Raw genomic sequence first — 12,805 nt, 5'->3', positions numbered from 1 at the left:
TATGGGTGATGGTTTGTGTCCCACCTGCTCCATTTCCAATCCAGCTACCTGCTAATAGCTTCAGAAAAGCAGCAGAATGGCCCAAGTGGGAAGCCTAGAAGAAATTCCTGGCTCCTGGCTTGGCCTGGCCCAGCACTGGCCATTGCAGCTATCTGGAGTGTGAACCACTGCCTGGAAGATTCTCATTCTCGTTCATATTCTCTCTCTCTCTCTCCCTCTCCCTCCCTCCCTCCCTCTCTCCATCCATCCCTCCATCCCTCTTTCTCTGTATCTCCCTCTCTCTGTGTAACTCTTTCAGAATGAATGAATACATTTTATATATAAAAAAAGACTTTTAGGATTCATTCTTGGAATAGAATCAATGCATTTTGGATGCAGGAAGGATATGAATTTGGGGCACCAAGCATGCAAGTTTACAGATTGTATCGCCCCCGAGCTGCGTATGTTGAAATCTAACCCCCAATGTGATGGCATTTGGAGATGAAGCCTTTGGGAATTAATCACTGCTGGGTGGGAGAGCCCTCATACATTTCCCTTCCTCTTTCTGCCCTGTGAGAATATAAAAAATCAGAATTATGTAAATCAGAAGAGGGCCCTCACCAGAATCTGACCATTCTGACACCCCATTCTTGGGTTTCTGGCCTCCAGAACTATAAGAAATAAATACCTATTATTAATAAACCACCCAATACATGTTGCCTTGTTATACCAGCCCAAATAGACCAAGACAAGCATTAACAACATGCAAAGACAAACATCCCTAATGGTGAATGTCCTTTACACTCAAAACAGCTTCTAGATTCTAGGCAATCCCCTACTCATTTAATTAATGAGAGTAGGAACTCCCAAGTGCCAATGAACCACTCTATTACTGAAGTGATGTTTAGATGTACGATTTGTTAAAATTCAGACAATGCTGATTAGGCAGAATACTACAGGTCTCCTTCCACCACTCTGGTAACTCCAGCCCTTCCTCAGGGGAAAACACTAACAGCAGTTTGACCATTTCCATCAGCTTTCTCCCGTGTGTTCACATAGACACACACAGAAGTAGAGTGTTGCTTGCTGGATATTTTTAGGCATAAATTATGCATTGGTCTATATTTTGCTTTTTTATTTATTAACATTACTATGGAATCCTTCCATGTCAACATGGCTCGCTCTATTCATACCTTCTTTTTAGATTGGCTTATAGTATTTTATAGTATGATTGCACCAAAGATTACATTCCCTAATGATGAATATTTAATTATTTTCCAGGTATTCACTTTTGTAAACAATGTGGCAGTGGAAACCCTGGTAAATGTTCCATAATTTACATATGTAAATGTTTCCATAGGGTAAATATTGAGAAGTGGGATTGCTGGGTTAAAAGTGGATGCATACTTTAAATTGAATAGAAATCTTAAAATTGCCCTCCAAAATGCCAGTTTATACTTCCACTAACCACAGTTTCTTTTCTGTATAGTTTGTAATACTTGATAGTGTCAATATTTTAGATTTTTCCTACATGTTGTGCTTTAAAGTAATATCTTGTTGTTGTTCTAATTTGCATTTTGTTGATTATAAGTGACCTTGAGTCTCTTTCATGTATATACCCCCAGTGTTTAGAAGAGCTATGAAACAAATACTAGTAAATACTTTCATAATGTTTTTCAAATACAAATTTACTAGGTGTTATGATCAGAGGCATATTAACACTTTATATGCATAGTCTCATTAATTTTCTTTTTTTTTCTTTTTTTTTTTTTTTTTGACAGGCAAAGTTAGACAGTGAGAGAGAGAGAGACAGAGAGAAAGGTCTTCCTTCTGTTGGTTCACCCCCTAAATGGCCGTTATGGCCGGTGCACTGCGCCAATCCAAAGCCAGGAGCCAGGTGCTTCTTCCTGGTTTCCCATATGGGTGCAGGGCCCAAGCACTTGGGCCATTCTCCACTGCCTTCCTGGGCCACAGCAGAGAGCTGGACTGGCGGAGGAGCAACCCGGACAGAACCGGCGCCCCAACCGGGACTAGAACCTGGAGTACCGGCACCGCAGGAGGAGGATTAGCCTAGTGAGCCACAGCGCCGGCCAGTCTCATTAATTTTCTCAACTTTTCTCCAAAGTATTTATTTTTCCTCCCCATTTTATAAAGAAGAGACAGAAGCTCTTGCAACATTAATTAACTAATCATGGTCACAAAGATAGCAAACAGTATGAAATTCCAGCCCAGACTTGACTCCAGAAACTGAGTTAGACTCCACCATATCACCCCCAAATGTTGATTGTGCACTTACTTTGTATAAGGAGCTGCAGGTGTCTCAAAATCATTAACACCGTAACCAACTTCTGGCCTAACTGGGGGAATTTTGCATCAGTAGGGTGAATCAGCAGAGTGAGTTCTACTACTGCAGCATATAACTCACAGCTCAATGAATGTTTTCTCCACCATGGCATATTCGGTACTCATGGCAGCCCTTTAGGTACACAAGGCAGTGTTTATTTGAATACTATCCATCCCTGCCTTACAGACATAGCAGAACTTGACTCTCAAAGAGGTTATAAGGTGCACAAGCACACATAGCTGGAAGTTGTTAAAGATAAAAAGTTTCCAAGGAGGGACCTAAGTAGAAAAGATGGTTGGAATGAGGAAAGTTCTGGAAGAGGCAGGACATAACTGGGGTCTTGGATATGAGCGGGCTTGTGGCTGGAGAATCGAGAGGAAGCACGATGAGTCAATTTGATGCTTTCAAATGTGAACACTAAAGGACAGAAGAAATATCAGTATGTTTCCGGAGCTCAGATTCAGAAAGGTAAATAATACTCTGGTAACGCAGACTAAAAGTTTATCCTTTGTTCTTCTCTGCAGTAAGTGCAATATAATCTCTCTCTCTCTCTCTCTCTCTCTCTCTCCACTCTCCCTCCTCTCTCTCAACTTCTTATGTTTCAGGAGCCTGTTGTAAGGTTGCATTCAGGATTCCCTGTTTTCAAAGGCTGGCCTGGAAGTTAAGTCAAAGTGGAGCAAACTATTTTGAAACACTTCTGTTTCTTTTTCATTTTTAATTGACAAATAAAAATGTATGTACTTATCATATACAACATGATGTTTTGAAGTAGATATACATGGTGAAATGGTAAAATCTAGTTAATTAAACAAGGCATTGCTTCATAAGGTTATCACTTTTGTGATGAGAACAATTCCACTGCTTGCATTTTCAAATATAAAATATTGTAATTAACTATAGTCACAAAGTTGTACAATAGATCTTCTGAATTTATCCCTCCTATCTAACTATAATTATGCAAATTATGCATCCTTTGCCAACATTTTCCCAATCCCACCCCACTAACACTCCTGGATGCTGGTAGCCACCACTCTGTGCTATATATCTTTTTTTTTAAGATTTATTTATTTGAAAAAGTTACAGAGAGAAGGAGATAGAGATAGAGATAGAGATAGAGATAGAGATAGAGATAGAGATAGAGACAGAGACAGACAGAGAGAGAGAGAGAGATCTTCCATCTGCTAGTTCACTCCCCAGTGGCCGTAAGGGCTAGAGCTGTGCCAATCTGAAGTCAGAAGCCAGGAGCTGGATTGGAAGTGGAGCAGCCAGGACTCGAACCAATGACCATATGGGATGCCAGCACTGCAGACTTTAACAGGCTTTAACCCATTGTACCACAGCACTGGCCCTTATAATGTACTTCTGAGATCACTTTTTTAAGATTCTCCAAATGAATGAGATCATATCTGTCTTCTGTGCCTGGTTTATTTCACTTAACACAATCCCTCCAGGCTCAGCCTTGTTGTTGCAGGTGACAAGCTATCGTTCATTTTTAAGGCTGAATAGTATCCTGTTGATAATACGCCATGTTTTCTTATCTATTTGTCTGTTGATGGACACTTGGGCTGGTTCTATATCTTGGCAATTGTGAGTCCTTGTCGTGCTTCACATGGGAATGCAGATATCTCTTCAACAACTGATTACCGTTGGCTATACACCCAGTAGTAGGATTGCTGTGTCATATGGTAGTTCTAGTCTTAATTTTTTGAGAAATATACATAGTGCTTTCCATAATGGGTATACTTCCTTACAGTCTAACCAACAATGTAGAAAGATATTGTTTTCTGTACATCCTTGCCACTACTTGTTATCCTATCTCTGAAAATAGCTATTCTAACTAGAGTGAGGTGATATGTTATGAATTGACTAGAATTTGGATTCCCCAGTCTCATGCAACCATTTAAACACCAAAGGCTTATGTTAACAGTTGGTGGATTAAGAAAGGGTGGAGATTTGATCAAATCATGGCATCTGAGAGATAGGGCTAGCGGGCGGTCTTTAGGTCACTGGCGACTTGACTTTGGAAGCTACAAGCTACTTCTGACAAGAGGGTAGGTTATATAAGCCAGGTGTGCTTCCTGTGCCTCTGTGTTTGCCAGATCACCATGTGATCATTCCTCTGCACATGTTCCCCCACTGACAGCCTCCACCAGATAAATGCCAGCATCCCATCTGAGCACCAGTTTGAGTTCTGACTGCTCCACTTCCGATCCAGCTCCCTGCTAACAAATCTGGAAAGCAGAGGAGGATGGTCCAAGTTCTTGGGCCCCTGCACCCATGTGGGAGACCTGGATGAAGTTCCAGGCTCCTGGCTTCAGTCTGGACCAGCCCCAGCAGCTACAGCCATCTGGGGAGTGACTCAGCGCATGGATGATTCTCTCCCCCCAACTCCCCACCTGTCTCTTCTCTCTGTAATTCTTTCAAATAAATAAATAAATTTTTAACAAGAAAAAAGAAAATATTTATTCAGTACAGGAAAGTGAGGAGGAGAAACTTATTGTTACAGAGTAATCTCAAGTAAGAGAGCCCCATGCTAATGAGCAAGATAATGGGAGAAAGAACCCAAAGGCATCTCAGAGACCTTTGAGGCACACCTTTCCCTTCCTGTCCCCATCAGAAGCCTAAGAAGTGCCAGTTTGTTTGAAAGATGTTGCGGGACTGAATCCTTTCAGCAAAGAGTCCCGGGGTACCCTCCTCACTCAGGATTACCTCTGAGGTCTAGCTTGCAGGATCCAGGCATAGCTCCACTGGTGGCACACTTGGTGTCATCCACACGATGCTTTCTCAGGTGTGCAAAGTGTAAGAGTTATGGGGTCGTGGAAGCTTCCACTGAGGTTTTAAAAGAAAGCCTGGGAAGCTAGACGAAGTGTTGCTGGAGGGCTGAAGCCCTTGCATGGAGCAAAAAGTAGCAAAGTTATGAGAGCAGAGTTGCAAGGGAGATCCTAGGAAAGTCAAGACAATGTGAAGTGACAAGCAAAGCCTCAAGCCGTGTGCCAGGCAAACCTGGGAAACTTGAAGACATCAATGAGTGGCCTCAGGCAGCAGCCGCGTGGGCAAAGACCAAGAGCTGTGGAAGCATGGAGGCTTCCACCTGGATTTCGAAGGAAGTTTCAGACAAATTGTGGGTCCTGACAGACCCGCATCAGCTACTGCAAGACGTCTCCACTCTGGTGATACAAAGAGGAAATGTGGGGTCGGAGCTGACTCCAGAGTCTTCACCAGGGTAATAATGCCCAGAGGAACTGCAGAGTTGAGACTACAACTTATGGGGAGCCCAGCCCCCACAACTGTGTGCCTCGGATCTTGGACGTGGAACTGTAGGACTTAATGCTTGCCTCACTGGTTGTCATTTTGCTGTGGCCCAATTCATCCTTCCTATTTCCTTGTTCCCCCTGTTTAGTATGGAAATGTACACCCTCTAACTGTCTGTCATTGCATCTTGAACCTTGGCTTTGATTGTACAGGGGTTCACAGTTAAAGAGTTTGGCTTGGAGGTCAGAAGAGAAAATGCATTTCAAACATTTTAGTTCATGTAGGATTAAGACTTGGAGACTTGTGGAGATGGAATCATTGTATGCTGTACATGAGAAGAACATAACTCTGGGGGAATTGTGGATGAAATAAACTTCTCCAGACATTTAAATCCCACAGACGTATATTATCAGTTGATGGATTAAGTGTTGAGACTTGATTGGACTATGGTCTCTGAAAGGCGGGCCTAGTGGGCAGTCTTTAGGTCCTCAAGGGTTTGCCTTCAGAGGCTGGTTTTCATGAGAGGGTTGACTGCATAAGCCGAGCATTCTTCCTTTCTCTCTGCTTCATGGCTCACCATGTGATCCGTCCTTCACACGGGCTTTGTCATTGCAGGTCTGCACCAGGCCAGACTAATGCGACGACCTCAGCTTCAGCTATGAACCTCCGACCGCAAACAAAAATAACCCTTTTTCCTCCTCCCAAGAAGATCTTCTTGGGTACCTTGGTTAGGGTAACAAAAAGCTGATTAAATCCATACTGTCTCACTGTGGCTTTGACTCGCCCTTCCCTCATGATTAATGATGTTGAGAATTTTTCCATCTGCTTGTTGGCAATTTGTATATCTTCTTTGAGAAATGTCTATTCTGGTCTTGCTGATTTTGATTGAATTATTTCCTTCTCTACTGAGTTCTTTCACTTCCTTGTATATTTAGGATATTAACTCCCTGTTACATGTATAGTATGCAAATATTTTCCCCAACCCTGTAAGTTTTCTTTTTTAAAAAACAGACTTATTTATTTATTTGAGAGGAAGACTTACAGAGAGAGGGGGAGAGAGGTCTTCCATCCACTGGTTCACTCCTCAAAGGGCCGCAACAGCTAGAGCTGGGCAAATCCAAAACCAGGAGCCAGGAGTTTCTTCTGGGGCCCAAGCACTTGGGCCATCTTCTACTGCTGGATCAGAAGATGAGCAGCCGGGATATGAACCAGTGCCCGTATGGGACGCCAGCACCATAGGCAGAAGTTTAACCTACTGTGCCACAGCACCAGCCCTTGTAGGCTGTCTCTATTCATTTTCCGCACAAAGACTTTTTAGTTTGACATAATCCCATTTGTCTACTTTTTGTTTCTGTTGACTGTGTTTCTGGAGTCACATCTAAAAGCCATTGCCCATTTCAATGTCATGGGGCATTTCCTCTATGTTTTCTTGTAGTAATTTCATAGTTTCAGGTTTTCTAAGTCTTTAATCTCTCATGAGTTGATTTTTTGTATTTGGTGAGAGATGGGGTCTAATTTAATTCTTTTACATATGGATATCCTGTTTCTCAACATCATTTGTTGAAGATAATGTCCTTTCACCATTGGGTGTTCCTGGAACCTTATCAGAAGCCATTGGGTGCAACAGTGTGGATTTTTTTTTTCCTAGCCTGCCCATTCTCTTCCATTGGCCTATGGCTCTTTCTATGCTGGTACCATTCTGCTTGGGTTACTGCAGGTTGGCAGTATAATTTGAAATCAGGTCCTGTGTTCTTTCCAGCTTTGTTCTTTTTGCTCAAGATTGTTTGGCTACTTGGGACTTTTTATGATTCTATGCAAATTTGAGATTTTTTCTGCTTCTATGAAAAATGTCACTGATATTTTGATAAGAAGTTCACTGAATCTGTAGATTGCTTTGGGTAGTATGGATATTTTAACAGTATTAATTGTTCCAGTCCACAAATATAGGCTATCTTTTCATTTGCTTGTGTTCTTTTCAATCAGTTTCATCAACACTTTTTAATTTTCAGTATAGAGATTCCTAAGGATTTTTGTAGCTATTGTAAGTAGGATAGTTTTCTTGGCTTCTTTTTTACTTTCTTGATTTCTTGGTAGTTAGTACATAGAAATGCTGCTGATTTTTATATGTTGATTTTGTATCCTACAAAACAACATTTAATAGGGAATGAATCAGCTGTGGGTTTGTCATACATGGCCTTTATTGTGTTGAGGGACATAGCCTTCTTTGTTTATATTTTGTAATGTTAAAAAATGTCAAATTTTGTCAAATGCTAGATCTGCATATATTAAATTGATAGTGTGGTTTTTATCCTTATCCTTCATGTTGTTACTATGGCATATCATATTTATTGATTTTCATACACTGGATCATCTTTGCATCCTTGGAATAAATCCTACTCAATCACGGTGAATAATCTTTCTAATGTGCTAATGAACTTTGCTAGAATTTTATTGAGAATTTTTTTTCCATCTTGTTCATCAGGGATAATTTGTCTATAGTTTTCTTTTTCTGTTGTTATGTCCTTGACAGGGTAATGCTGACCTCATAGATTGATTTGGAAATATTCTCTCTTTCTCAGCTTTTTAGAAGAGTTTGAGAAGAACTGGCATGAATTATACTTTAATTACTTGGTAGAATTCATCAGGGAAGCCATCAGGTTCTGGAATTTTCTTTGATGGGAGGCTTTTTATTACTGATTGACCAATGACAACATGGGACAAATCTTAATTTTCTCTATATTTCCCACCCTATAGCCTGCTGTAATCCTGACTCCATCTGCAAGACATAGCACTACCAGTGCCAATACAGTCACAGTATTCTACAGCTTGTCCTTTGGCCAGGATGGATGTAATTTTTCTGAAACCTGAAATTTTACAATGTGAGGTGATTCTACTAGTAAAAGAATATAAAATGACAAGATTAAAATTAAGCTAAATAAGTAATTATTTGGAATTTGAAATAAAATTTTTATAAAGTATAAATGTCAAAAATAGACAAATCTTATAAATATCACAACATCTAGAAAACAACATAGTCTTTTTTCTTTTTAATTACCTGTCTGATATACCCTTACAATCTTTTGTCTACATTTTGTGATTGCATATGCTTTGATCTTCTTGTCATATGACAACGATTTGCTATACCTATTTATACAGAAACAAAATGCAACCTTTCTTCTAGAATGTCTCATTGAAACTTATTTTTTTAATAGTGGTACCTGACATGCATAAACCACATGATTTTATGCACAAGCATCTATGCTAACTGCAGTACTCTTGTACCAATGGACACATCCCTGAGGCTGTGGGTGGTCCCAACTTTGGCTTAGATGCACCCTACACATACAAATTATTTGAGAAGTTCCATTTCACATGACTCCCATCAAATAACAAATGTTTAGTGGGCTTATAATTGTATATGTATGTAGCTGACTATATATTCAACAGGAAAGAACTTCCATTTGAGTATTAAATGGGAAACAAACATTTCACTTAGAGTCTTGCTCATCTCATAATCAGAATTTCCCCAAGACTAGCTCCGGCTCTGTCCACTTGCTACCTTGTTTCTGCTGCACCACCTGCTAACATCTGGTGCCATTGCATACGTTATGTGTTCTATGATCTCTGATCCTACACCTTTGTATCCTGATGCCAGGTGAATCAGCACAGCGAACAGAGAATTTCTAGAAACCTTTCCTCTCTGAGGACAATAATCCATAACTCAATGACCCCCCAAAGTGACTAAGATCACATGTATATCCCACTGAACCCAAGCAAATGCATTACCAAGTCAAGTCAACTTTGGCCAATCCCAGAAAGGCCCACAGCCACTCCAAGTCACCTAGCTCAAAAGGAAGGGTGATGGAGGAGAAGTCAGAGTAGAAAGAGACAAGACTGTTAACCCATTGCAGATACAATTGCTTATTTTTGTGAATTTGACAGAAAGATATGATCATGTGCACCCATGGTGAGGACCCTGAAGCATCACCTTCATTAGTCTCATGCTATATCCATCTCCACCCTGGATTCTGACACACTCCTGGCTCCGCAGAAGACTCTAGGAATAAATGTAGCCAAGACTGTACTCTTGTGAAAAGAGAGAGAGTAGAAGAGGAGACCTAACTTTGCATACAGACTTTGACTCTGAACAGCAGGATTTACCTGCATTTGATACTTAGTGTACTTAGCTATAGAATGGAATGATACTAACCTCTCAAGACCACATTGAGGATGAACAAGATCCTGTAGGTTGAAATATACAAAATCAGCATCACTGCAGTTGCACCCTGAAGGAAGGAGTTGAACTTCTCTGGTGCCTGCATCCTGGAAGCACTCCATGATCCAACCTCTCCATGGAAATAAGTCAGGGAAGAATATAAACACATGGTTACATACGACTTCCCATGGGTTAATCTGCGATTCTGTGTGGGTCAAAGAAGGTGAAGGGCTCCTGGAAATTCAAATGCTGATTACTTCGAATCCAATCCCAGGAGGTGGGAGGTGGGGGAGGAGAGGGCTGAGAAGGGTGCTCGCAGCTCAATACTGTGTGCACAGCCAGGACTTGTTAGGTAAACATTTCAGGAGAAGATGACATAAAGAGAAATGTCTCCAGAAAGGCATTACTTTAAAGCAAAGTCCATAAAGCTGAGCTCTCCATACCCAATGTCCTGGCCCTATTGGAAACCAGGTCCTTCCTGCAGCCTCTGAGCACTGCCAGGAGAATTGAGAAAGGACAGCCCTGGTGTCTGATCATCACCTGACTGCTGACATTTGCCACTCCCTCCTCCAAGCTCTGCTAAAGGTGAGGAGGTGAGGAAGTGTCTGCACTTAATGAGGAACAAATTAAGTGACAGCTTAAATCTTGTAACGGGTCAGGCAGATGGTGATGTGAGTGATGCATTTTCAAGCTGACGATCCATCTTCTCTGTCTCCCCAGAGAAAGGCAAGTCCGCAGAGAGGAGACAGCAGCAAGGATGAAATCAGGAAGGGATCAGCCCCTGGCAGCACACCTTGTCATGCTGTCCCTGCAGGCTGACCCTGCTTACAGCCTTCGGAGGGTCCCCTGGAACTCGGAGCTACAAGGAGCAGGATCCTCATACCCAAAAGAGGCCTCAACAGTTTCAAGAGCTTCTCTCCACTGCACAATCCGACTCGCTGCCAGCCCGTGTTGTGTTCCTATTGTGCCCCAGGCTTTATCTCTTTTCAATATTACTACATGTGGGAAAATGGAGACTGCTAAAAGATGCAGTGACTTGCCCAGGGTCATGCAGACCTTGAATTCACAAGTAGAAGGTAGATCTCTGATTACCGCAAAGTTTGGGGTTTGTTTGTTCTGATAAAAAAAAATATCTTGACTGAGTTTTGTACTTGTGCATGCGTGGATTTGCCTAGGCATGAACACCCCAGACCCTGAGAGAATTCCCTGGAAAACTAGTCAAATGCAGCAAAAAGAAAAGAAAAGGAAAGGAAAAAGAGATAGTCCCTGGTGAACTTGTACTGTGCAGACTCAGCCAACAGAGCCCTGGGGCAGTCAGCCAGCACCAAGCTCCTGACAACCACCCATGAGCTGACGCGCTCAGGGCTCGCCAAGTCCCATGCATCTGGGTCAAACAATGAGGCTTTTGGCTTTAGAAGTCCCACTCTTGTCTTTAGTACTAACAGTCCTAACAAGGGCTGCCCCATTGGACTTTACTATGAAATTCCAGTGCTTGCAGCCGTCTCTGGATCATTTCACACCTGGAGATCACCATCCTGCATTGCCTCTTTGCTCTGATGGGTATGGTTGTCCCTGCCTTGCTGGGCAGTAAGCATAGTGTAGTACTCCCACGTCTCAGAGTCTCTGTTTCTCTTTCCTCAGCTTCTGGTCATTGATCTACTGCCTAATTCAGCTTGCTTTCCAGACTTAATCCCTCCAATATAACCTACACACCACTGGCAGATTATATTACCAAAGCTTAACTTTGATCATCACACACGCTACCTACAACCCATCAGTAGGAGCTCTCCTCTGCATATGCTCAAATGGCTTATTCCGGTATTCATGTCACTCTTTGTTTGAGCCAATTGAGCTACCCTGTGTTCCCTGAGCAGAGAACGTATCACACTATTGGGACTGCTGGGATGTACATGTGCTCTCACCTTGATGGGGCTCCAGGAGCCCTTGGTGAGAATAGAAAGGATTTCTAGATGAACAGAAAAGCTGAGTTTTCAAGGGCAGAGGTTTGAGGATCTCCTTGGGAATTGCAAAAGTGAGCAGGTATCCATGAGGACATCTGGAGTCCATCTCCATTAGCAAATCAGAAGCCACAGACTGAGGCAAGGAATGTTCACATTCTGAGAGGCAGGAGTGCATTTCTCTCCTGCACCTGTTCCTGGAGTTTATGTCTTTTTCCATGAAAACTCTTCTGAGAAAAGCAGCTATCAGGCAGGAGGGCCAGGAAGTCGATGTGGCAATATCCCACTTTGTAGCAGGTGGAAGGGTCCCCCAGGGAGAGAGTGGCTATTGAAAGGGGAATAAAACAGGCTGAATGCCTGGAGCAGGCAGGAGGGAAAAGCCGTCTGGGGACACAGAAATGTTCTTAGGGGCTCAGGTGTCAGGAGGGGTGTCCAGTACTAGTAAAAAGCTCAGGTCAGTAGTAAGTACTGGAGGATGGTCCATTTTGCACACCAAATGAAGGGAACATGTGAAGCCTGAACAAATGAGGAAATCTGGTGCCCGACAGCCAACCAGTGGAGTTTCCATATAAATAAATAAATAAGCACATCTGGGCTGCTGCACCATCTGTGAAGTGAGAAGTGTTGACTCTCTTGCTTCCAAAAGCTCTGCCAGCACGGATGTTCTTTTTGCCTTGCATTTTTTTCATCTCGGATGCTACATGGAAATAAGGCCTGGGACGATGAGACCGTTTTCAGGCTTGAGAGCACACGTCCCAGAGTAGGCTTCAGATCAGACTTGACTTTAGCAAGTGAAAGTAAAGTGAAAAATGAAGGTAATTTGTGTTTGTGCTTCACATGCTTCTCTATTTGCTTTAAACACAGACAATATTTAATAGCGCATGCCTCTTCTAAATCCTCCTGATATTTCTGGATCTGAAAATTGCTGGCGGCCTCGCATAAAAACTTAGGCCAAATTGGTTTCTTTTGTAAGAAAGGGAACAACAGGGAGGGAGGCAAACCTGGGAGGCCTGTGGCCTTTCCCTCTGTTCTTGTCTGTCTGTGACTGTGTAATTA

General features: G+C 42.2%; 1 long non-coding RNA gene across 1 annotated transcript; it reads right to left on the bottom strand.

Moving 5' to 3' along the window:
• Window positions 1-1,359: 1,359 nt before the first annotated feature.
• On the bottom strand, window positions 1,360-10,220 carry LOC127489111 (uncharacterized). The gene is made up of 2 exons (XR_007917081.2): window positions 9,786-10,220; window positions 1,360-2,740 (listed from the first exon to the last, which is right to left on the bottom strand). It is a non-coding gene; the product is annotated as an uncharacterized lncRNA (long non-coding RNA).
• Between the last annotated feature and the right edge of the window lie 2,585 nt (window positions 10,221-12,805).

Source organism: Oryctolagus cuniculus, chromosome 2 (genome assembly GCF_964237555.1).
Source record: "Oryctolagus cuniculus chromosome 2, mOryCun1.1, whole genome shotgun sequence".
NCBI lineage: Eukaryota > Metazoa > Chordata > Mammalia > Lagomorpha > Leporidae > Oryctolagus > Oryctolagus cuniculus.
Note: the sequence above shows the minus strand (reverse complement) of the source record. Positions and strands in the feature narration are given on the sequence as shown.